The sequence below is a fragment of the Symphalangus syndactylus genome, chromosome 9 (assembly GCF_028878055.3).
Source record: "Symphalangus syndactylus isolate Jambi chromosome 9, NHGRI_mSymSyn1-v2.1_pri, whole genome shotgun sequence".
NCBI classification, from domain to species: domain Eukaryota; kingdom Metazoa; phylum Chordata; class Mammalia; order Primates; family Hylobatidae; genus Symphalangus; species Symphalangus syndactylus.
This window is the reverse complement of record NC_072431.2, coordinates 56,634,182-56,660,000: the sequence shown is the minus strand read 5'-3', so window position 1 is coordinate 56,660,000 and position 25,819 is coordinate 56,634,182. Positions and strand designations below refer to the sequence as shown.

Below are 25,819 nucleotides of genomic sequence, written 5' to 3'. Positions count from 1 at the left end.
GAGAAACCCCCATCTCTACTAAAAATACAAAATTAGTCGGGCCTGGTGGCACATGCCTATAATCCCAGCTACTCAGGAGGCTGAGGCAGGAGAATCACTTGAACCCGGGAGGCAGAGGTTGTGGTGAGCCAAAATCGCACCATTGCACTCCAGCCTGGGCAACAAGAACAAAATTGTCTCAAAAAAAAAAAAAAAAAAAAAACGGCCAGGAGTGGTGGCTTACACCTATAATCACAGCACTTTGGGAGGCTGAGGTGGGCAGATCACTTGAAGTCAGGAGTTTGAGACCAGCCTGGCCAACATGGTGAAACCTCATCTCTACTGAAAATACAAAATCGGCCGGGTATGGTGGCTCACGCCTGTAATCTCAGCACTTTGGGAGGCTGAGGCGGGTGGATCACGAGGTCAGGAGATCAAGAGCATCCTGGCTAACATGGTGAAACCCCGTCTCTACTAAAAATTACAAAAAATTAGCTGGGCGTTTTGGCACACACCTGTAGTCCCAGCTACTCGGGAGGCTGAGGCACGAGAATCGCTTAAACCCAGGAGACAGAGGTTGCAGTGAGCCAAGATTGTGCCATTGGACTCCAGCCTGGCGACAGAGCGAGATCCTGTCTCAAAAAAAAAAAAAAAAGGAAACTGAGGCACAGAGCGCCTCCATACATTTCCAAAGCCTCCCAACCAGTAGAGGTGGGTATTCAAACAACAGATGTACCACACTTAATCCTAGGATCACCCCACACTGCCTCCATGCCAAGTATACAAGAGAAGCATGCCGCCTCTTGCTGGATTTTTTGTTTGGTTTGGTTTGGTTTTGGGTTTTTGTTTGTTTGTTTTTTGAGATGGAGTTTTGCTGTTGTTGCCCAGGCTGGAGTGCAGTTGCACAATCTCGGCTCACTGCAACCGCTGCCTCCTGGGTTCAAGTGATTCTCCTGCCTCAGCCTCCCAAGTAGCTGGGATTACAGGCATGTGCCACCACGCCCAGCTGGTCTCGAACCCCCAAACGCAGGTGATCCACCTGCCTCGGCCTCCCAAAGTGCTGGGATTACAGGTGTGAGCCACCATGCCCGGCCTCTTGCTGGTTTTAAGAGAAATGCATTCCTATCGAAGATGACTTGGAATACATAAATATGCATATGTTTCAGATCGCTGAAGTTCTGCTACAGAGCAGAATACAAAATACAAAATACAGAATACAGAATACAAATACAAGAGTGGATACAGTCCACTTTTGGATTTCTTTCTTATTTTTTTTAGAGACAGGGTCTTACTCTGCTTGCCTGGCTGGAGTGCAGTGGTGCAATCATAGCTCACTGCAGCCTCAACCTCCCAGGCTCAGCGACCTCCCACCTCAGCCTCCCCAAGTAGCTGGGACTACAGGTGTGCCATCACCACACCTGGCTAATTTTTTAATTTTTTTGAGACGGGGTCTCCCTCTGTTGCCCAGGCTGATCTTTAATTCCTAGCCTCAAGCGATCCTCCTACCTTGGCCTCCCAAAGTGCTGGGATTACTGGAGTGAGCCATTGCGCCTGGCCTTTTATCCACTTTTGTATTATGCAGACATTTATTTTTATTTTTATTTTTTTGAGACAGAGTCTCACTCTATCACCCAGGCTGGAATGCAGTAGCATGATCTTGGCTCACTGCAATCTCCACCTCCCAGGTTCAAGTGATTCTCCTGCTGCCTCAGCCTCCCCAGTAGCTGGGATTACAGGCGTGCGCCACCACACTCAGCTAATTTTTGTATTTTTCGTAGAGATGGGGTTTCATCATGTTGGCCAGGCTGGTCTCGAACTCTTGACCTCGGCCTTCCCAAAGTGCCGGGATTACAGGTGTGACCCACCACACCAGGCCTCATGCAGACATTTAAAAAATTATTTTTAGTACTGCCATTCCCATACAAATGAATACATGTGATTTTTGTTGCTCTGTGTGAATGTTTTCACTGGGGGCACTCAGCAAGGAGACCTGGCTGGACAGTGGAGGTCCTGGCCTCCGCCTGGGGGATGAGGGAGATGTCTTGTTCCGGAAACCTTGACAGTCACCATGGACTCTCCTCCAACGTATCAGAGGAAACCTAAACCAGGATCATGCCCTTTCTTGAATGCTCTTGAGAAAGGCTGATAACCCACCACGTGAGCTTCTGGGAACACGCAAGCAGCAAGTATCTCACATGGTAGGGACTGGACCAAAAAGAAAAAGAAGAAAAAAAAAAAAAGGAAGCAAATATAAGTTCAAAATCCAAGGCTGTAACCAATTATAAGTGCTTGGCTCAGGGAAGGCCCTTGCCAAATATTTGCTGAATATTTGCTAAATGTTTATCTTAGATAAACACTTTAAGTTCCGAGTTTTATGGTTAGCCTGAGGTAAGCCTTACGGTTCTACCAGGCAAATATTTCTAAATATTTTATAACTTAAGCACATAAGTTTCTACATGACACAGAGAAAAATTTCTCTTGCTGAGTGACAAGACAAATTATATCACAAGTCATGTGTGTATATACATATATATATTTCCTCTATGTATATATTTACATATTTAAATCTATATTACACTCTTCATTTTCTAATGGGGTGGTCCTCACTACATAAATCTGCCTGGTAGAACACACTTAACTCACACAATGAAACATAGAAAGCATTTCTTTTATAATCCACATTTTCAAGCACTTGCCACAAGAACGAAGAACAAATTCTGGGCCAGATATGGTAGCTCATGCCTGTAATCCCAATACTTTGGGAGGCCAAGGCAGGAGGATTGCTTGAGGCCAGGAGTTCGAGACCAGCCTAAGCAACATAGTGAGACTCTGCCTCTACAAAAAAATTTGAAAAGAAAGCACGGTGGCTCACGCCTTTAATCCCAGCGCTTTCGGAGGCCAAGGTGGGCGGATCACTTGAGGTCAGGAGTTTGAGACCAGCCTGGCCAACATGGTGAAACCCTGTCTCTATTAAAAATACAAAAACTAGGGATGGGCACAGTGGCTCACACCTGTAATCCCAGCACTTTGGGAGGCCGAGGCAGGTGGATCACGAGGTCAGGAGTTCGAGACCAGCCTGACCAGCATGGTGAAACCCCGTCTCTAATAAAAATACAAAAAAAAAAAAAAAATTAGCGGGGCCTGGTGGCACATGACTGTAGTCCCAGCTACCCGGGAGGCTGAGGCAGGAGAACTGTTTGAACCTGGCAGGCAGAGGTTACAGTGAGCCAAGATTGCGCCACTGCACTCCAGCCTGGGGGACAGAACGAGACTCCGTCTCAAAAAAAAAAAAAAAAAAAAAATTAGCTGGGCATGATGGCACATGCCTGTAATCCCAGCTTCTCGGGAGGCTGAGGCAGGAGAATGGCTTGATCCCGGGAGATGGAGGTTGAAAAAAAAAAAAATTAATGAAAGCACAAATTTGGAATGGCAAGTTTCTGGCTAAGTAAGTTTCCAAGCTGCTGTACTCAAAACCCCTGAGAAGCAGCTGCAGGATTAACAGATGCACCGATACCTCCAGGCTAAAACATGGATGTCAACACATTTCTGGCAACACATGCAGAATTCAGTGGACACCTTTTATGTCTGCTATATTCAGAGTAATAGAACAGGGTACTTTTCCAAGACTTCTTGATTAGTGGCGGGGGGGATCCAATAAAACGTCAGCCAAATTTGGAAGTCAAGGGCAGTGAGTTGTGATTGAAAGAACTAGTGGTTCTTATTCAGACTGTTCTATGTCCTCCCTGCGGGACGGGCGCACGTCAGTTAACCTCAGGGAGCCAGGCTTTCTAAAACCAGAGACCTCAAGCATCCTTTCAGAATTATAATCATGTCTATTCTTTGGGGGCATTTTTTATCTCATCACCTTCCAGAATGACAGAGTCATCATTTCTAAATGCAACTTCAAGGCCAGGTACAGTGGCTCATGCCTGTAATCCCAGCACTCTGGGAGGCTAAGGAGGGAGGAATGCTTGAGCCCAGGAGTTCAAGACTAGCCTGGGCAACAAGATCTCTACAAAAAATAAAAACCAGGCTAGGCGTGGTGGCTCACACCTGTAATCCCAGCACTTTGGGAGGCTGAGCAGGTTAGGAGTTCAAGACCAGCCTGGCCAACATGGTGAAACCCCATCTCTACTAAAAATACAAAAATTAGCCAGGTATGGTGGCGGACACCTGTAATCCCAGCTACTTGGGAGGCTGAAACAGGAGAATTGCGTGAAACCATGGGGCAGAGGTTGCAGTGAGCCAAGATCACGCCACTGCACTCTAGCCTGGGTGACAGAGCAAGACTCCATCTCAAAAATAAAAAATAAAAATAAAAACTTAGCCGGGCATGGTGGCATGCATCTGTAGTCCCAGCTACTCAGGAAGCTGAGGCGGGAGGATCACCTGAGCCCAGGAGGTGGAGGCTAAAGTGAGCTATGATCGCACCAGCACGCTCCAGCCTGGGTGACAGAGCAAGACCCTGTTTCTAAATAAATAAATAAATGGAACTTCAGGGGAGAAAGCAGCAGCATGTCCCACTGCTCTCTTTTGTGTTGAGTACTGTGTTGTGATTCATACTTCCATATTCTGTCGTCACGATTAACCCCAGAGCCATGATAGACAGATATTATCATCCCTGATTTACACATGAGGAAAGAGCCGGCTGTTCATTGAGCAGGTCCCCTGAGCTCTTTGTGGGCCAGGACACTGCCTTATCTCTGTATCCACAATGCCTCAGACGTAGTAGGAGCCAACTAAGTGTTAAATTGAACTCAAGGTCATGTGCCCACAGTCATTTGACTGCTAAGTGGGGATTCAAACCTAGGTTCTCCCACCTCCAGACTCAAGCTCTGGTTCATAGACCATAAAGGGCATCCTCTCTTCAGGCTAGAAATATGTCTGGATCATGACAGAAGGCCATTCCTCATTTAAAAAAAATCAAGAGCAGCCAGGTGCGGTGGCTCACTCCTGTAATCCCAGAACTTTGGGAAGCTGAGGTGGGAGGATCGCTTGAGCTCAGGAGTTCAAGACCAGCCTGGGCAACATAGCAAGACCCCATCTCTATTTTTTTTTTTTTTTTTTTTTTGGAGATGGAGTCTCACTCTGTCGCCCAGGCTGGAGTGCAATGGTGCACTTGAACTCCACCTCCTGGGTTCAAGCGATTCTCCTGCCTCAGCCTCCTGAGTAGCTGGGATTATAGGCACCCACCACCACGCCTGGCTAATTTCTGTATTTTTAGTAGAGATGGGGTTTCACCATGTTGGCCAGGCTGCTCTTGAACTCCTGACCTCAGGTAATCCACCCGCGTTGGCCTACCAAAGTGCTGGGATTACAGGCGTGAGCCACCGCGCCTAGCCCCCATCTCTATTTTTAAAAATAAAGAAAAAAGAAAAATAAACTGAGGCCAGGCATGGTGGCTCACGCTTGTAATCCCAGTACTTTGGGACACTGAGGTGGGCAGATCATGAGGTCAGGAGTTCCAGACCAGCCTGGCCAACACCGTGAAACCCCATCTCTACTAAAAATACAAAAATTAGCTGGGCATGGTGGCAGACACCTGTAATCCCAGCTACTTGGGAGGCTGAGGCAGGAGAATCACTTGAACCTGGGAGAAGGAGGTTGCAGTGGGCTGAGATCACACCACTGCACTCCAGCCTGGACGATAGAGCTAGACTCTGTCTCCACAAAATAAAAAATTTAAAAAAATAAAATAAAATAGGCCAGGCGTGGTGGCTCACGCCTGTAATCCCAGCACTTTGGGAGGCCGAGGTGGGCGAATCACAAGGTCAGGAGATCAAAACCATCCTGGCTAACACGGTGAAACCCCGTCTCTACTAAAAATACAAAAAATTAGCTGGGTGCGGTGGTGGGCGCCTGTAGTCCCAGCTACTCAAGAGGCTGAGGCAGGAGAATGGCATGAACCCGGGAGGCGGAGCTTGCACTCCAGCCTGGACGACAGAGCAAGACTCCGTCTCATAAATAACATAACGTAACATAACATAACATAACATAAATAAAATAAATCGAAAGTGCCTAGATGGTGGGGAAGATGCTGGTGGAGATGACTGATGCTCTTTGGGATCTCACTCGATAGTTTTGGAGATTATGAGTGTCATTCAGGGAAAATGAGGCACCTCTGTGACTTTTCTATTCTCTATCAGATGACAATGAAAGTTATCCTGATTGTTGGCCAGGCGCGGTGGCTCACGCCTGTAATTCCATCACTTTGGGAGGCCGAGGCGGGTGGATCACCTGAGGTCAGGCGTTCGAGACCATCCTTGCCAACATGGTGAAACCCCGTCTCTACTAAAAATACAAAAATTAACTGGATGTGGTGGTGCGCACCTGCAATCCCAGCTGCTCAGGAGGCTGAGGCAGGAGAATTACTTAAACCTGGGAGGTGGAGGTTGCAGTGAGCCAAGGTCACACAACTGCACTCCAGCCTGGATGACAGAGTAAGACTCCATCTCAGAAAAAAAAAAAAAAAAAGTTATCCAGACTGACAGAAGGTCTTTCCCTATGGGATCTGTTAGCTGTGGTTTAATTTATGATGGCATGTTCTCACTTATACGTGGGAGCTAAACGATGGGTACCCACAGACATACTGAGTGGCAGAATAGACATTGGAGACTGAAACAGGTGGGAGGGCAGGAGGGGGGTGAGGTCTGAAAATTACCTGTTGGGTACAATGTTCACGATTCTGGTGACAGGTGCACTGAAAGCACAGACTTCAGCACTATGCAATACCTGCATGTAAGGCATCTGTCCTTGTGGCTGGCTGGCTGCAGTGTCTCACGCCTGTAATCCCAGCATTTTGGGAGGCCAAGACAGGAGTATTGCTTGAGCCCAGGAGTTTGAGACCAGCCTGGGCAACACAGTAAGACCCCGTCTCTACAAAAAAATATTTAAAAATTAGCCAGGCATGGTGATGTGCACCTGTGTTCCCAGCTACTCAGGGGGCTGAGGTGTTTTAAGGCTGAGAGGTTGAGGCTGCCGTGATCCGTGATTGTGCCACTGCACTCCAGCCTGGGCAGCAGAGCGAGACATCATCTCAAAAAAAAAAAAAAAAAAGCCGGGCACGATGGCTCATGCCTGTAATTCCCTCACTTTGGGAGCCAAGGCGGGCAAATCACTTGAGGTCAGGAGTTCGAGACCAGCCTGGCCAACATGGTGAACCCCATCTATACTAAAAATACAAAAATTATCTGGGTGTGGTGGTGCACACCTGTAATCCCAGCTACTTGTTAGACTGAAGCAGGAGAATCACTCGAACCCAGGAGGCGGAGGTTGCAGTGAGCCGAGATCGCGCCACTGCATTGCAGCCTTGGGCAACAGAGCGAGACTCCGTTTCAAAAACAAAAGAAAAAAAGAAATCTGTATTTGTACCCTTTGAATATATAAACATTATATTATAAAATTGAAATAATCTACGATGGTAGAGAGAATTGAAGTGGAACTTGAGGCAAACTTGTCCCCAGTCACCACAGCTCTGAGTTTGGTGACAGGAGGCATCATCTTTGGTTAGGATGAAGCAGAAAAATGACCACTCCCAGGTTGAGATGGAGAGGTCACTTCCTTTGGTCAGTAAGGGAGCAGCTTTCGGGACCCACCCCCAAACGATGATGTTTAGGGGACCCTCTCAGGGCCTACAAGGATCTGGGTCTCCTCCTCTCTGTCATTATTCTATTTTGCCAGCAGTGCCCAGAACTTGGTTCTGCTTCAAGCCGCAGAGTGGAGGAGAAGACACCAAGTCTTGGAGATGCTGTTTCATGGAGTCTTGGCTTTGCGGAACATGTGAGCTTGGGGGGCAGCAGTGCAGAGGGGTTCTCCAAAGAAGAAAGGCTGCCATGGTGAAGGGACAGAGGGAAGGAGCCCCCAGGGCCTCCCGATGCCACTGCAGCAGGAGGGTCCCCTCTCCTCTCCCCCATCCCTTCTCCTCCCCAGCAGGTACCCCCCATCCTCTTTCTAGCCCAGCCCACCCTCCGCTGCCTCCCTCGTCTGTTCTGGGGGCTCCTACCTTCAGCTTGCACTGTGGAGGCCATGGCTGTTCTTGGGGACACGCCCAGGAATGTTGCGGGGGTGCCTCAGTAAGGGGCGGGGAAAAGCCCCCTTAAACTCCAGCAGAAGCCAAGCAGTCACTGGTGGGCCAGCGACTGACATGAAGGAGGGACCGGACAGACGGCCAGGGGGAAGGAGGCCTTGGGGCGTTGGGAGGCCCGGGAGGAACTGGGCAGAGCCAGGTCTTGCCGGGGACAGAATGCGGCCTCACAATCCTGCCCCACCGCCAAGATTCTCAGGTTCTGAGCCTGGAGTCCGGCTGCTAGCCAGCGACTCATGGTGCCCACAGCCAGGTGCCACCCCTCGGAGCCGGGATGGTTTGGGGAGAAGCTGGATTAATACCAATGCCAAGGGAATCCTTGATAAAAACCCTGACTTATGAGAAGTGGCAACGGAGAACCAGCCACATGAACACAAAATGTGACAAGACAATGCCCAAGTTGCCAAGTGACAAATGCCCAAGCCAGCAGCCCAGTTTCAGGCTTTCCCTGAGGCCCTAGAAAGTGTCTCCAGGGGCCAGGCGTGGTGGCTCACGCCTGTGATCCCAGCACTTTAGGAGGCCGAGGCCAGTGGATCACCTGAGGTCAGGAATTCGAGACCAGCCTGGCCAACATCGTGAAACCCTGTCTCTACTTAAAATACAAAAAATTAGCTGGGCGTGGTGGTGCGCACCTGTAATCCCAGCTACTAGGGAGGCTGAGGCAGGAGAATCACTTGAACCCGGGAGGCGGAGGTTGCAGTGAGCCGAGATCGCGCCATTGTACTCCGGACTGGGGGATAAGAGTGAGACTTCGTCTCAAAAAAAAAAAGAAAGTGTCTTTAGGGTCAGTTGGGTGAGCAGATAGTCTGATCCATGAGTAGACAGGAGCGGCCCCTCAGTTCCATGAACCAAGCCCCCCTCAGAGACCCCCACCTCAGGCTGGGCTCATGCCTGTAATGCTCGTGCCTATAATCTCAGCACTTTGGGAGGCTGAGGCGGGAGGATGGCTTGGGCCCAGGAGTTTGAGACCAGCCTGGGCAACACAGTGAGACCCCACCTCTACAAAAAATAAAAATTAAAAAAAAAATCATCATTCATTCATTCATTTTAGTGGATCATTTTCCTTACTTTCCTGGGACAATTCCTTTTTGCATTTATAATATAGCATTAGAAAAAGGGATATGGGCTGGGTGCGGTGGCTCATGCCTGTAACCCCAGCACTTTGGGAGCCAAGGTGGATGGATCACCCGAGGTCAGGAGTTCAAGACCAGCCTGGCCAACATGGTGAAACCCCATGTCTACTAAAAATACAAAAACTAACCAGGTGTGATGGTGGGCACCTATAGTCCCAAGTACTCAGGAGGCTGAGGTGGGAGGACCGCTTGAGGCCACAAGGTCAAGACATGGCCTCCCAAAGTGCTGGGATTACAGGCGTGAGCCACCATACCTGGCCCCTCTTTAGTTTTTGACAAACCCTTTTCCATGGAAACATACAAACACACAATCCTCTTGTATTGCTGTATCCAGGAACTATGACTTGTAGTCTGTCGTGTGTGTGTGTGTGTGTGTGTGTGTGTGTGTGTGTGTGTGTGTACAGCCTTATTGAGATGTAATAGTGGTGTCTTGCTTTTTTTTTTTTTAAGAGACAGGGTCTTGCTGTGTTGCCCAGGCTGGTCTCAAACTCCTGAGCTCAAGTGATCCTCCTGCCTTGGCCTGCCGAAGTGCTGGGATTACAAGCGTGAGCCACTGCTCCTAGCCCTTGTGTCTTGCTTTTAAAGCCTGCACAGCCTTATCCATCTCATGACCTAGACTAGTCCCAGCCCCTGTCACCTGCAAGCCTCCCGTCTCTGCGTACCCCTCCCACCATCAGAGTAATCTTCCTTGAGTGACCGTGCTCAGCTGAGCCACCAGCTCTCCCTGCTTAAAAACTTTCAGTGGCTCTCGGCAGCCCATGGTGTGAGATCCTGGCCTTCCTTCAGCATGCCATTTGGGACCACCCTGCCCTGCATCCGTTGACCCTGAGTGCCCAAGAGAAGCACCTTCCACACGAGCTGGTCTTTTTTTTTAGAAGGAGTTTCGCTCTTGCTGCCCAGGCTGGAGTGCAGTGGCACGATCTCACCTCACCGCAACCTCCGCCTCCAGGGTTCAAGCAGTTCTCCTGCCTCAGCCTCCCGAGTAGCTGGGATTACAGGTATGTGCCACCATTCCCAGCTAATTTTGTATTTTTTAGTACGGACGGGGTTTCTCCATGTTGGTCAGGCCAGTCTCGAACTCCCAACCTCAGGTGAGGAGGTCAGGTGATCCACCCACCTCGGCCTCCCAAAGTGCTGGGATTATACGTGTGAGCCACCATGCCCACCAGTTCTTTTTCTTTTTGAGACAGAGTCTTGCTCTGTCGCCCAGGCTGGAATGCAGCGGTGTGATCTCAGCTCACTGCAACCTCTGCCTCCTGGGTTTAAGTGATTTTTGCTTTTGTTGCCCAGGCTGGAGTGCAATGGCATGGTCTCAGCTTACTGTAACCTCTGCCTCCCAGGTTCAAGCAATTCTCTTGCCTCAGCCTCCCGAGTAGCTGGGATTACAGGCATGTGCCACCATGCCAGGCTAATTTTTGTATTTTTAGTAGAGATGGGGTTTTACGCTGTTGGCCAGGCTGGTCTCGAACTCCTGATCTCAGGTTATCAGCCCACCTTGGCCTCCCAAAGTGTTGGGATTACAGTCGTGAGCCACTGCACCTGGCCTCCTTTATGTTTTTCTTAATTTGACTTCCTTGAGATCAGTAGGCATATTTATCTATGGCTCCCTCTCCATACCAAAATCAAATTATCTTTCTCCCACTCATTTCACTGCAGCTGACAGACCCTATGGTGGCTCCCAGCCTCTCTGCCTCCTATGTAACCCCCTTTCCTTGAATTGGACTCTATCTTCCTTCTAGCTAACAGAATATGGAAAAGATGAAAGGGTTTGGCAGATGTACTTAACTGAAATGAGTTGCTTTTGAGCTCATCAAAACGGAGAATATCTTGGGTGAGCTTGGTTTAATTAATAGAAGCCCTTGGAAGAGGGATTTGGCCCTTTTGGAGGCTAGAGCCTCTCTGTCCTGCTGGCCTTGCAGAAGCAAGCAACTATGTTGTGATCAGCCCCAGGAGAGGGTCATGTGGCAGGAAATGGTAGGTGGCTCCAGGACCTGAGGGAAGCCAGCAGTCAGCGAGACGCAGGGTGCCTTCCATCACTGGTTGCAAGGAAATGAATTCTGCCAAGTTGGACGAGCTTGACAGCAGATTCTTCCCCACTCGCACCTCCAGATGAGAATGCAGCCTCTCCCTCCAACACCTTGACTGTAGCCCCAAGAGACCCTGAGCAGAAGACACAGCCAAGCAGTGCCCAGACTTCACCCATGGAAACTGTGGAAGAATAAATGTGTGCTGTTGGAAGCTGATAAATTTGTGACCATTTGTTGTGCAGTGTCTTAGTTTCTTTGGGATGTTATAACAAAATATCTTAGACTGGGTAATTTATAAATGATAGAAATTTATTTCTCATGGTTCTAGAGACTGGGAAGTCCAATAGCAAGGCCCCAGCAGATTCGATGCTTAGTCAGGGCTCACTCTTGCTTCATAGTTGCCCGCTTGCTGTGCCACCATGTGGCAGATGGAGTGAACAGCTGCCTCAAACCTCTTTTTTTTAAAGTTTTTATTATTATTATTATTATTGAGACCGTCTTGCTGTGTCACCCAGGCTGGAGTGCAGTGGCATGATTTTGGCTCACTGCAACCTTCTGCAGCCTCCATCTCCAGGGTTCAAGCAATCCTCCTGCCTCAGCCTCCTGAGTAGCTGGGATTACAGGTGCGTGCCATCATGTCTGGCTGACTTTTCTATTTTTAGTAGAGACGGGGTTTCGCCATGTTGGCCAGGCTGGTCTCGAACTCCTCACCTTACGTGATCTGCCCGCCTCAGCCTCCCAAAGTGCTGGGATTACAGGCATGAGCCACTGTGCCTGGCCTATGTTTTTCTTTTTTTTTTTTTTTGAGACGGAGTCTCACTCTGTTTTTTGTTTTTGTTTTTTTTTTTTGAGACGGAGTCTCGCTCTGTTGCCCAGGCTAGAGTGCAGTGGCGCAATCTCGGCTCACTGCAAGCTCCGCCTCCCGGGTTCACGCCATTCTCCTGCCTCAGCCTCTCCGAGTAGCTGGGACTACAGGCGCCCGCCACCACGCCCGGCTAATTTTTTTGTATTTTTAGTAGAGACGGGGTTTCACCGTGGTCTCGATCTCCTGACCTCGTGATCCGCCCGCCTCGGCCTCCCAAAGTGCTGGGATTACAAGTGTGAGCCACCGCGCCCGGCGAGACGGAGTCTCACTCTGTTGCCCAGGATGGAGTGCAGTGGTGTGATCTCAGCTCACTGCAAGCTCCGCCGGGTTCACACCATTATCCTGCCTCAGCCTCCCAAGTAGCTGGGACTACAGGTGCCCGCCACCACACCCAGCTAATTTTTTGTATTTTTAGTAGAGACGGGGTTTCACCATGTTAGCCAGGACGGTCTCGATCTCCTGACCTCATGATCTGCCCGTCTCGGCCTCCCAAAGTGCTGGGATTACAGGCGTGAGCCACCGCGCCTGGCCGTTTTATTAATTTAACATCCTGCAGATCAATAGGCATATTTTATCTTTGGCTGCTTGTGGAAGCCTTTTCATACCGCAATCAAATTCTCCTTCTTGTTTCTCTGAATCACTTCCACCGTCTGCCCCCATCTCTGACCTTTCACGGGCGCTTACTGAACACTTACAATACCCAAAGATCTATGCCTGGCAGTGAAGGAGCTGGTCAAACTGTGCATTAAGAAATCCACATTCCTGGCCAGAGACAGCCTTGAGCGGGAGGTCTTTAGGGACACAACACCATTTACCCACCACGGGGCATGGATATGGCCCCTGGTGACTTGTTTAAAGAAAGACAGAAGGAACAGGAGGAATTCATGTCATCCCAGGCATCTGTCCCAGCCTGCTGCTGAGCTGATGAGCTCGAAGGGACAATGACTGGGTTTTTGACAGTTCAGTATGTGAAAGAATTCAAATTTACAGCTGTTGGAATTTTAAATTATTCTGACCCTTGAGAGGAATGTGGCTAGGTGGCTTGACTCACATGGCATGCAGCTTTTTTTTTTTTTTTTTTTTTGAGACAGAGTCTTGCTTTGTCACCCAGGCTGGAGTGCAATGGCACGATCTCAGCTCACTGCAACCTCCGCCTCCCGGGTTCAAGTGATTCTCCTGCCTCAGCCTCCTGAGTAGCTGGGATTACAGGCGCCCACCACCATGCCCAGCTAATTTTTGTATTTTTAGTAGAGATGGGGTTTCACCATGTTGGCCAGGCTGGTCTCGAACCCCTGACCTTGTGATCACCCGCCTTGGCCTCCCATAGTGTTGGAATTACAAGCATGAGCCACCGCGCCTGGCAACTTCCGCCTTTTTTTTCTATAAATAATTAGGAAGACTAGGCCGGGTGTGGTGGCTCATGCCTATACCCACTGCTTTGGGAGGCTGAGGCAGGAGAATGGCTAGATCCCAGGAGTTCCAGACCAGCCAGGACAACACAGAGAGACCCTGTCTCTATAAAACTGTTTTTAATAAATAAATAATTAGGAAGACTAAATGGAGCCAGAGATAAGACTCTCACAGATTACGATCCCTACAGAGGGAGTAATAAATTATCTTCCTTGAAATTACACCAATAAAATTGCTGTAATGTATACACTGGTCTCGTATGGAAAATGTAATCCTGGCTGGGTGTGGTGGCTCATGGCTGTAATCCCAGCACTTTGGGAGGCCAAAGCAAGCAGATCGCTTCAGTTCAGGAGTTCGAAACCAGCCTGGGGAACATGGTAAAACCTCATCTTTACTAAAAATACAGAAAAAATAGCTGGGTGTAGTGGCGCATGCCTGTAGTCCCAGCTACTCGGGAGGCTGAGGTAAGAGAAACACTTGAACTTGAGAGGCGGAGGTTGCAATGAGCCGAGATAGCACCACTGCACTCCAGCCTGGGTGACAGAGCAAGACTCTGTCTCGAAAGAAAAAAAAAGGCAGACGCGGTGGCTCACGCCTGTGATTCCAACACTTTGGGAGGCCAAGGTGGGCGGATCAACTGAGGTCAGGAGTTCAAGACTAGCCTTGCCAACATGGTGAAACCCCATCTCTACCAAAAAAATACAAAAATTACCCGGGCATGGTGGCATGTGCTGTAATCCCAGGTATGTGGCAGGCTGAGGCAGGAGCATCACTTGAACTCAAGAGGCGGAGGTTGCAATGAGCCGAGATTATGCCACTGCACTCCAGCCTGGGTGACAGAGTGAGACTCTGTCTCAAAAAAATAAATAAACAGCCAGGCGTGGTGGCTCACGCCTGTAATCCCAGCACTTTAGGAGGCTGAGGCAGACAGATCACCTGAGGTCAGGAGTTCAAGACCAGGCTGACCAACATGGTGGAACCCTGCCTCTACTAAAAATACAAAATTAGCCAGGCGTGGTGGCGGATGCCTGTAATCCCAGCTACTCGGGAGGCTGAGGCAGGAGAATCACTTGAACCTGGGAGGCGGAGGTTGCAGTAAGCTGAGACTGTGCCACTGCACTCTAGCCTGGGCAACAAGAGCAAAACTCCATCTCAATAAATATATAAGTAAAGAAATAAATGGGAAGCAGAGCAGAAAAGTTTGGAAATTTGCAGCCTGGCCATGTGTTAGGTAGAGAAGGAAAGAACATTTTTGGGGGTGGAATTCAAGGAGCTTGTGGAACAATCATTTGGTAGAGAGATTTACATGACTAAAAGGGAGCCAAGTGCTAAGAGTCAAGAAATGGAAAACAGGCCTGGAAGCCATTTTGGAAGTCTTCAGGACAGCCCCTCCCATCATAGGCCCAGAGGCTTAGGAGGAAAGCATGGCTTCAGGGGCCAGGCCCAGGGCTCCACTGTCCTGTGCAGCCTCAGGACACTGCTTCCTACATTTTGGCTCTCCAGCTCCAGCCACAGCCCAAAGGTCCCAGATCTAACTGAACTGCTACTCCTAAAGGCACAATCTATAAGACTTGGCAGCTTCCACATGGTGTTAAACCTGCAGGTGCACAGAACGCAAGAGTGAAGGAGGCTTAACAGCTCCCACCTAGATTTCACAGGATGTATCAGAAAGCCCAGGTGCCCAGGCAGAAGCCTGCAGCAGAGATGGAGCCCCTGCAGAGAGACTCTACTAGGGGAGTGCTGAGGGGAAATGTGGTGTTGGATCCCACACACAGAGGCCCCACTGGGGCACTGCCTAGTGCAGCTGTGGGAAGGGGACCACTACCCTCCAGATCAGACCCAAGAAACGTAGATCCACCAGCAGCTGGCATCCTCAGCCTGGAAAAGCCACAGGCAGCAGACTCTAACCTGGGACAGCAGTCATGGGGGCTCTCCCTTGACATGGAGTAAAGGGAGATTAAGCTTTAAGGCTTAATGTCTGCCCTGCTGGGTTTCAGACTTGCCTGGAGACTGTTACCTCTTTCTGTTGGCCAATTTCTCCCTTTTGGAATGGGAATGTTTACCCATTGCTGGTACCACCATTGTATATTGGAAGTAACCAACTTGTTTTTTATCTTATAGGCTTTTATCTTACAGCGATTCTTCTGCCTCAGCCTCCTGAGTAGCTGGGATTACCGGCGCTCACCACTATGCCTGGCTAATTTTTGCATTTTTAGTAAAGATGGGGTTTTGCCATGTTGAACAGGCTGGTCTCAAACTCCTGACTTCAAGTGATCCACCCACCTGCCCAGGCCTCCCAAAGTACTGGGATTACAACGTCTTGCCATATTGCCCAGGTTGCAATGGCTATTCACCAGCAGAGTCCCACTACTGATCTGCAGCTGGCTACTCAGGAGGCTGAGGCAGGAAGATTGCTAGAGCCCAGGAGTTTGAGGCTGTCATGTGCAATGATCACACCTGCACTTTGGCTTGGGCAATATAGTGAGACTGTGTCTCTAAAAACAAAAAAAGAAAAACATTTACTAAAGATAGTCTCTCTACAAAATGTGATTTGAAATATGTACATAATGGTTGGGTGGAGTGGCTCATACCTGTAATCCCAACACTTTGGGAGGCTGTGGCAGGTGGATCACTTGAGGTCAGAAGTTTGAGACCAGCCTGGCCAACATGGCAAAACTCCGTCTCTACTAAAAATACAAAAATTAGCCAGGCATGGTGTGGGCACCTGTAATCCCAGCTACTGTAGAGGCTGAGGCACAAGAACACTTGAACCCAGGAGGCAGAGGTTGCAATGAGACGAGATCACGCCATTGCACTCCAGCTTCCAGCCTGGGCAACAGCGAGACTGTATCCAAAAAAAAAAGAAAAAAGAAAAATGTAGGTAAAACCAAATTAATAAGTATTATAAATAGACGTATTATTTTCATTCTCAAAAAGTTGAGCCAACATTTATAAAATTATTTGAAGGAGTTTTGACCTATTTCATTTCCAGCCTATGATGGTTCATCCTTCCTCAGCAACCCAAGAATTCTGACTAGCTGTGTGAACTTAGGCAAGTTACTTTCTCTCTCTGTTGAGAGATGGGGCTGATAACAGCTACTGGGTCTGCCCTTACATGTGGTGAGCTCCAAGGAAGGCTCCCTCAAATAATCGTGAGATCACGCCACTGCACTCCAGCCTGGTGACAGAGTGAGACTCCGTCTCAAAAAAAAAAAAAAAAAAAAAAAAAAAAAATTAGTGGCTGGGTGCGGTGGCTCACGCCTGTAATCCCAGCACTTTGGGAGGCCGAGGCCGGCAGATCACAAGGTCAGGAGTTTGAGACCAGTCTGGCCAACATGGTGAAACCCTGTCTCTACTAAAAATACAAAAATTATCAAGGCATGGTTGTGTGCACCTGTAATCTCAGCTACTCGGGAGGCTGAAGCAGGAGAATCGCTTGAAACTGGAAGGCGGAGTTTGCAGTGAGCCAAGATCATGCCACCGCACTCCAGGCTGGGCAACAAGAGCGAAACTCCATCACAAAAAAAACCAAAAAACAAAAAACAAAAAAATTAGCCAGGCATGGTGGTGCAGACCTATACTCCCAGCTACTCAAGAGGCTGGGATTAGCCAGGCATGGTGGTGCAGACCTATACTCGCAGCTACTCAAGAGGCTGGGTGTGGAGGATTGCTTGAGCCCAGGAGGTTGAGGCTACCATGAGCTATGATTATGCCACTGCACTCCAGCCTGGGTGACAGAGCAAGACCCCATCACACACACACACACACACACACACACACACACACACACACAAATCGTGTGATGCTGTCACTTGATAAGTTATCCCATTCATGTAAAATTAGGTGAGTTGCTCCACCTCCCAGGCTCAAGTGATCCTACCACCTCAGCTTCCCAAGTAGCTGGGACTACAGGCCCGCACCACCATGCCCAGCTAATTTTGTATTTTTTAGTAGAGACAGGTTTCACTATGTTGGCCAGGCTGGACCATATGTGCTTTGTAAAACCCTTCCTTAATTGTAAAACATAAGACACAGAGAAAAGCATATCAGACATAAATCTTGTGAATTATTGTAAAGCAAAACCTGACACCACCAAGGGCAAGCATGAGAATCTTGCTGGCCACGGCCAAGCCTCTGTGTTCCTTTGCTGCCCCAAAGGCATCCACATCCTGGTTGTTGTAACATTATGCTAATCACCTCCTTGTCTTTATACTTTTTTTTTTGAGAGGGAGTCTCGCTCTGTTGCCCAGGCTGGAGTGCAGTGGCACTATCTCCGCTTACAGCAACCTCTGCCTCCTGGGTTTAACGATTCTTCTGCCTCAGCCTCCCAAATAGCTGGGATTACAGGTGCACGCCACCCACTCCCAGCTAATTTTTTGTATTTTTAGTAGAGATGGGGTTTCACCACGTTGGCCAGGCTGGTCTCGAACTCCTGACCTTGTGATCCACCTGCCTCGGCCTCCCAAAGTGCTAGGATTACAAGGGTGAGCCACTGTGCCTCGCCATCTTTATACTTTTACTACCAAACATACACTCTCAAACACTATAATAAAGTTATTAGCTGTTTTTGAAATTCACATGTCAATGGGATCACATATATTCTTTTGTGTTTGGCTTTCCTCTCCTTGGCGTATGTTCAAGACTCACTCATGTTGTTGCATTTAGTTGTACTTCATTGTTTTGTTACCAATAATATTACACTGTATTAGGTTGGTGCCAAAGAAATTGTGGTTTTTGTCATTACTTTTACTTATTTATTTATTTTTGAGGGGTCTTACTCTGTCACCCAGGCTGGGGTGCAGTGGTGTGGTGCGATCTCGGCTCACTGCAACCTCCGCCCCCGTTGGGGTTCAAGTGATTCTCCTGCCTCAGCCTCCCGAGTACCTGGGATTACAGGCATGTGCCACCATGCCCAATTAATTTTTGTATTTTTAGTAGAGATGAGGTTTTGCCATGTTGGCCAGGCTGGTCTCGAACTCCTGACCTCAGGTGATCCACCTGCCTCGGCCTCCCAAAGTGCTAGGATTATAGGCGTGAGCCACCGTGCCTGGCCTCTTTTTTTTCTTTCTTTTTTTTTTTTGAGACGGAGTCTCGCTCTGTTGCCCAGGCTGGAGTGTAGTTGCATGATCTCATCTCACTGCAACCTCCACCTCCTGGGTTCAAGCGATTTTCCTGCCTCAGCCTCCTGAGTAGATGGGATTACGGGTGTGTGCCACCATGCCCAGCTAATTTTTGTATTTTCAGCAAAAACAGGGTTTTGCCATTTTGCCCAGGCTGGTCTCAAACTCCTGACCTCAAGTGATCTGCCCACCTCAGCCTCCCAAAGTGTTGGGATAACTGGTGTGAGCCATCGCACCCGCCCTGTCATTACTTTTAATGGCCAAAACCTCAAGTCCTTTTACAGCAACCTAATGTGACTCCATCACACCGATCATGCATTCCAGTACAGATGAACACCTGGGGCTGTTGTTACATAGAGTGCTGGTAAGGTGTGTACGTAGAGCACCTAAATCGCTGCTGGGCCACAGCACAGCCCTAGCTTCAGCTCTATGAGGCCATGTCACTGATTTCCCCAGTGATGGCACCAGCTCGTACTTCTACTCTCTTAGCCTGTCGGGCAGGCAACTCATTGTGGGTTTAATTTGCATTTTCCTGCTTATAGCTGTAGTTGGGCACTTTTTCGTAAGTTTATTGACCATTTGTTTTGTTTTTCTTCTTTCCTCTTTTTTTTTTGAGACCGAGTCTCACTCTGTCTCCCAAGCTGGAGTGCAGTGGCGTGATCTCGGCTCACTGCAACCTCCGCTTCCCGGGTTCAAGCGATTCTCCTGTCTTGCCCTACTGAGTAGCTGGGACTACAGGCGTGTGCCACCACGCCCGGCTGATTTTTTTATTTTTAGTAGAGACAGGGTTTCTTTTTTTTTTTTTGAGACAGAGTCTCGCTCTGTCACCCAGGCTGGAGTGCAGTGGCGTGATCTCGGCTCACTGCAAGCTCCGCCTCCCGGGTTCACGCCATTCTCCTGCCTCAGCCTCTCCAAGTAGCTCGGACTACAGGCGCCCGCTACCACGCCCGGCTAATTTTTTGTATTTTTAGTAGAGACGGGGTTTCACCATGGTCTCGATCTCCTGACCTCGTGACCCACCCACCTCGGCCTCCCAAAGTGCTGGGATTACAAGTGTGAGCCACCGCGCCCGGCCTGTAGAGACAAGGTTTCACCGTGTTAGCCAGGATGGTCTCAATCTCCTGACCTCGTGATCCGCCCGCCTCGGCCTCCCAAAGTGCTGGATTATAGGAGTGAGCCACCGCGCCCGGCCCTTCTTTTTTCTTTTGAGACAGGGTCTTGCTCTATCGCCTAGGCTGCAGTGCAGTGGTGCAATCACAGCTCGCTGCAGCTTCAACCTCCTGGGCTTAAGCGATCCTCTTGCCTCAGCCTCCCTAGTAACTGGGATTATAGGCATGCACTACCACACCTGGCTAATTAAAAAAAATGTTTTGTAGAGATAGGGGCTCACTTTGATGCCTAGGCTGGTCTCAAACTCCTGACCTGAAGTGATCCTCCCATCTCCGCTTTCCAAAACTCTGACGTTACAGGCATGAGCCACCATGCCGGGAGATTACTGGCTTTCAGAGAGGCATAAGAGAATGTTGTGGAAGGTCACACCTGCTGCCCAGGTGCCATCAATCCTCAGGACCCTGTCTGCCTGGGATTTGCTATGGAAGGCTCAGCAGAGCAGAGACCAGGAGGTGCTTCAGCTGTTCACAGGTCCTGCCTTTGGCGATGGTTAGTGGAACTCTGTTTCTGTGCTGGAAAGAGAGCTGACAAAGTTGGGGTGAGAAACATCACACTGGAATAGGTTAATTACATGAAATGGAACTCATTTGTGTAAATTATTATAAAACACAGCTCAAGACATTTTAGGTACGATAATTGGTTTGACAAATTATATTTCTGGAGTCGAAATATACAGACATGTTCCTTGTGAAACATACAGGCGTAACACAGATTGTAGGTTGGTTTTGAACATACTGTGCAAGTTTACCATCATCAGAAGCTCCTCAAATTACTGTCAGGAGCAGTCATGTGGTGTCGTGCAGAGTAATGTACAAAGCAAGCTTCCAGCCACTGGTAAATACAGAGACCATATGGATGCCTACTGGGACACAAACATTAGGGACTTCAATTAAAGGGAGACAGCAAGTTTTATCTTGTTTGCTGGAGAGTAGTTTCTGCTGAGCCAGGGACGTGGACTTTCCTTTGTCTACTCCTGGTCCTTGTTATAATGCAAAGGGGCCTTGATCCAGACCCCAAGAGAGGGTTCTTGGACCTCACATAATAAAGAGTTTGGGGCAAGTCCATAAAGTGAAAGCAAGCTTAAGAAAGTAAACGAATAGGCTGGGTGCAGTGGTTTACGCCTGTAATCCCAGCACTTTGGGAGGCCAAGGTGGGCGGATCACTTGAGGTCAAGAGTTCAAGAACATCCTGGCCAACATGGTGAAACCCCCCCGTCTCTACTAAAAATACAAAAATTAGCTGGGTGTGGTGGCGTGCACCTGTAATCCCAGCTACTCGGGAGTCTGAGGCAGGAGAATTGCTTGAATCCGGGAGGTGGAGGTTGCAGTGAGCTGAGATAGTGCCACTGCACTCCAGTCTAGGCAACAGAGCAAGACTCTATCTATAATAATAATAAAGTAAAGGAATAAAAGACTACCCAGACCACGCACGGTGGCTCATGCCTGTAATCCCAACACTTTGGGAGGCCGAGGTGAGCAGATCACCTGAGGTCAGGAGTTCGAGGCCAGCCTGGCCAACATGGTGAAACCTCATCTCTACTAAAAATATAAAAATTAGCCGGGCATGCTGGCATGTGCCTGTAATCCCAGCTACTCAGGAGGCTGAGGCAGGAGAATCACTTGAACCCAGGAGGCAGAGGCAGTGAGCCAAGACCGTGCCACTGCACTCCAGCCTGGGTGACAGAGACTCCATCTCAAATAAAATAATAATAATAATAAATAAAAAATAAAAGAAAGTAAAGGAATAAAAGAATGACTACTCCACAGCCAGAGCACCAGCATGAGCTGCTGGACTGAGTATACTTATAGTTACTTCTTGATTCTATGCTAAACAAGGGGTGGATTATTCATGAGTTTTCCAGGCAAGCGGAGGGCAATTCCTGGAACTAAGGTTTCCCCTCCTTTTCAGACCATATAGGGTAACTTCCTGACGTTGCCATGGCATCTACAAACTGTCATGGCACCGGTAGGAGTGTCTCTTAGCATGCTAATGTATTATAATTAGCATATAATGAGCGGTGAGAACAACCAGAGGTCACTTCCATCACTATTGTGGTTTTGGCTGGCTTCTTTACCGCATCCTCTTCCATCAGCAGGGGCTTTGTGACCTGTATCTTGTGATACCAAACCTGCTGACCTCCTATCTCATCCTGTGACCAAGAATGCCCAGCCTCCTGGGGATGGAGCCCAGCAGTTCTCAGCCTCATTTTACCCAGCCCCTGTTCAAGATGCAGTCGCTCGGGTTCAAACACTTCTGACCCTTGTACTGTAGCACTGACCTGATCAATGTATCCTACCGTGAAAGGAAAATAAATCCCGGGACCCCAAGATCACTAAGCCAAAGAGAAAAGTCAAGCTGAGGGTCGCATCAGACAAACCTGCCTTCCATTTTATTCTTCAATAAGATAGCTAGAAAGTTCAAAACAGCTACATACCCCCCTCACAATTTCTCCATAAGCAAATTCCTTTTGGGCCTCAAGATCTTTGCCCTAAAACAGTTCTGATGAATTTTCCCTGGCAATGTAAATTGATAGCTTATCTTCACAGGTACAATGCAGAAAGTCATCCCTCCGCTCATTGAAGACAAATGCATATGTGATTTCTTCCTCTGCCCTATTGTTTATACAAAAATGCAGATTCACTGAGCCAGACAGTGAGTAAGGCATATGTAACTATTCCTCTACCCACTCTTACATGTAAATTGTGTATTCAGTGAAAGGTTGATCCGACTCACAAGAATGCAACCTTCTGGCCGGGCATGCTGGCTCACGCCTATAATCCCAGCACTTTGGGAGGCTGAGGTGGGTGGATCACCTGAGGTCAGGAGTTCGAGACCGGCCTGGCCAACATGATGAGATCCTGTCTCTACTAAAAATAAAAAAATTAGCCTGGCATGGTGGCATACACCTGTAGTCCCAGCTACTCAGGAGGCTGAGAAAGGAGAATCGCTTGAACCTGGGAGGTGGAGGTTGCAGTGAGCTGAGATCTCACCACTGCACTGCAGCCTGGGCGACAGAGTGAGACTCCCTCTCAAAAAAAAAAAAAAAAAGAACTCGGGGTAGGAGGACATGGGTCCCCAGCCCCTGAATTCAGGAAAACTGTATTGAACTTTGTCACCACACATGAAAACTGCAAGGGGCCACAGAAAGCTCCTAATTCAATGCCTCTTTTTCATTTTTTTTCAATGCCTCTTTTAATGTGGAAACTAAAGCTAAAGAGGAGATAAATGGCTACAGAGTGTCACAGGCAGGACAGAACCCAGGGCTCCCTGCCTCTAGACTGTTTTCTCCAGCAGTCTAGCGACCACTCATCCTCCTATCCTCCTTTTTTCTTTTCTTTTTTTTTTTTTTGAGACAGTTTCACACTGTCGCCCAGGCTGGAGTGTAGTGGCACGATCTCAGCTCACTGCAAGCTCCGCCTCCTGCATTCACCCCATTCTCCTGCATTCACCCCATTCTCCTGCCTCAGCCTCCCGAGTAGCTGGGACTACAGGCGCCCGCCACCACACCCGGCTAATTTTTTGTATTTTTAGTAGAAACGGGGTTTCACCATGTTAGCCAGGATGGTCTCGATCTCCTGACCCCGCGATCCGCCTGCCTTGGCCTCCTGAAGTGCTGGGATTACAGGCGTGAGCGTGCCTGGCCCACTCATCCTCCTTCTGCTAATAGCACCCTGATCTTCCTCTGAGGAGCCATCCCCTGTGCCTGGCTGATCCCCTATGCTGGACGGGGGCTCTGCCCACATCCCCAGACGAAGTCCACAAATGCCAGTCCCTCAGGCCCAAGCTAAAGTCAAGGTCAGACACAGGACTCCGCAGAGCCATCCAGGGTGAACAAGAGGCTTCCGGGGGCGTTTTCTTCCATGGAGCTGGCCTATGTGGGGCTTCCCCAGATATGAGGCCCAGGAAAAGCCTGTCTGCAACCCCAGAAATGAGAGAGAACTGGGGCGGGGGGGAGCAGGAATAGGTCCCTAGGTCCAACCAGGTGACATTGTTTTAGCTCAGTGTCGGGTAGTATCTAGCCTTTCATCAGATGCCTTTTTTTTTTTTTTTTTTTCCGAGAAGGAGTTTTGCTCTTGTCGCCCAGGCTGTAGTGCAGTGGCACAGTGGCACGATCTCGGCTCACTGCAACCTCCGCCTCCCGGGTTCAAGCTATTCTCCTGCCTCAGCCTCCCGAGTAGCTGGGATTACAGGAATGTGCCACCATCCCTGGCTAATTTTGCATTTTTACTAGAGACGGGGTTTCACCATCTTGGCCAGGCTCGTCTCAAACTCCTGACCTCAAGTGATCCGCCCGCCTCGGCCTCCCAAAGTGCTGGGATTACAGGTATGAACCGCCGCGCCTGGCCCAGACATCTTTCTTTTTTCTCCTTTCTCCATCCTAACCTTGCCAGTTTTCTGCCAAGCGGGATACAGTGTTTTCAAATCCCAGCTCCATCGCTTACAACGTGAGTCGCTCCACCTCTGAACCTGTGTTCTCATTTGTAAAATGGGAATGACGCCGCCAGCTCTTTGGGTTGCTGGGAGGATGAAATGAGAAGACCCAAGTAAAGCACTTACGTCAGTGCCCGCCACCCCGGGAGGACTCGCATATTACTATTAATATATTAGGCCAGCTTGCACTGGGTTTTGTCACTGGCAATAGAGTTTAAGCAATCCAGGGCCTGTTACTGACACCACACCATGCTATAGTCACAAAATCACATACGCTTCCAGGAATCCTCCCCGAAAGAGTAAAGCTTTAAGTGTAGTGTGTGCTCAAGGGCTACGTTTCAGTTCGATGGAGACCAGGAAGACACCTGTTCCCTGCGTCCTCTCCACGCCCCAGGCCGGGCGCCCACACGCTGCTCCTCCTGTCGCCGCAGAGCCACGCACCCAGGTACCCTCCCCGCCACCCCTTCTCCTCGCCTGCAGGGGGTGTCCACACCGCCTTCTCTGCTCCTGCAGACCGGATCCTGAAGGGCGGCCGGGCGGTCCACAGGCCGGTGTCGCGCCGCCAGAGAGAACGCGGGAACTCGCTTCAGCCGACTCTGGACTCCTGACCTGGCGCGACCCCGGAAGTGGGCGGGCGCGCGACCTCGAAGCCGGCGGCGACGCGGCGCACCGCAGCCAATCGCACGTCCCGGGCCGCAGCGTCCTGGAGAGGCTGGCCAATGGGCACGGGGCCTGATGCCGCTTCCGGCCCACCCTCTTGTCCGGGACCCGGGATGGCCGGTCGGCTCCTCCCGGACGCCGAGGACCCACCACCGCGACTCCGCCCCGCCCGGCGCGGGCCCAGGTGAGTGCAGCGCGGCGCCCCAGCTGCATCGGCGGCCAGGGCCGTCGGAAAGGTTGGGGCGATGAAGGGCTGGGCACGCCGCCTTCCCCACCACCCCCAGGCTGTTTGCTCGCGGGAAGGGAGGAAGGAGGGACCGCACTTGTCCTCTCGCCTGCACACCTGGAGGGTGCCGCCCCCGTCCCTTGCCCTGGAACGCCCACAGGCTAGCGAAGTGGCCTGGTGCAGGTGACGCCCCCATTCCAGCCTTTGGACTGGAGCCATGGGAGAAGCAGATCGCGGGATCCTGGTTGTTTTCGAGAATCACGCAGCAAGGGGCCTGCCTAGCCGTCTCCCTGGGCATTGATGGGAGCAAATCTGCTTGTCGTAAGATTAGCTTTGGCAGATGGTCAGGGCCCAGAGCTCCGACATATGCTACTGGTGGCAGTGCAGGGGCCCCACCTGTCACCCAAGTGCACAGAACTGGGCTGAACGCCAGGCTGACTCAGGGCACCTCCTGCCCGGTAGGGCTGGGCAGACCCTATTCTTCAGGAAAGAATCAACTACCATGCAAGTTATGCTGCTTTTTCCCACCTTTAGGACCCCGATGTCGCTTTTGAACAGCCCCTGCACCTTGCAGCCAGCGAGCTACTGTAGTGGGCATTGCCGACTCTGTTTGCATTACCGGATGGGAGTGACAGTGTAATAGAAAAACAAGCAAGAAACCTTTTAGGTAGGACGCCTAAGGCTCAGAGGAAGTAAGTGCTTGCGGAGCGTTCTT

General features: G+C 49.8%; 1 protein-coding gene and 2 long non-coding RNA genes across 7 annotated transcripts in view; 2 read left to right on the top strand and 1 right to left on the bottom strand.

Annotated features, from left to right (window-relative positions):
• Positions 1-7,530: 7,530 nt before the first annotated feature.
• On the top strand, positions 7,531-11,429 carry LOC129489579 (uncharacterized). 2 transcript variants are annotated; one of them, XR_010122519.1, is made up of 3 exons: positions 7,531-7,758; positions 10,071-10,193; positions 11,305-11,429. It is a non-coding gene; the product is annotated as an uncharacterized lncRNA (long non-coding RNA). The 2 variants fall into 2 exon arrangements; XR_010122520.1 differs by having other exon boundaries at positions 11,115-11,429.
• An 81-nt stretch (positions 11,430-11,510) lies between these two features.
• Positions 11,511-24,301, bottom strand: LOC134737506 (uncharacterized). The gene is made up of 2 exons (XR_010122522.1): positions 24,171-24,301; positions 11,511-20,649 (listed from the first exon to the last, which is right to left on the bottom strand). It is a non-coding gene; the product is annotated as an uncharacterized lncRNA (long non-coding RNA).
• A 645-nt stretch (positions 24,302-24,946) lies between these two features.
• TECPR1 (tectonin beta-propeller repeat containing 1) overlaps positions 24,947-25,819 on the top strand; it is a 39,094-nt gene continuing 38,221 nt past the window's right edge. Inside the window, exons 1-2 of one of the 4 annotated variants that reach the window (XM_055292311.2) lie at positions 24,947-25,062; positions 25,639-25,771. The gene's annotated coding sequence lies outside the window, so the exon portion shown is untranslated. Of the gene's footprint in view, positions 25,288-25,638; positions 25,797-25,819 lie in introns of all 4 variants that reach the window. The other 3 variants (XM_055292310.2, XM_063646123.1, XM_063646122.1) reach the window with 3 other exon arrangements.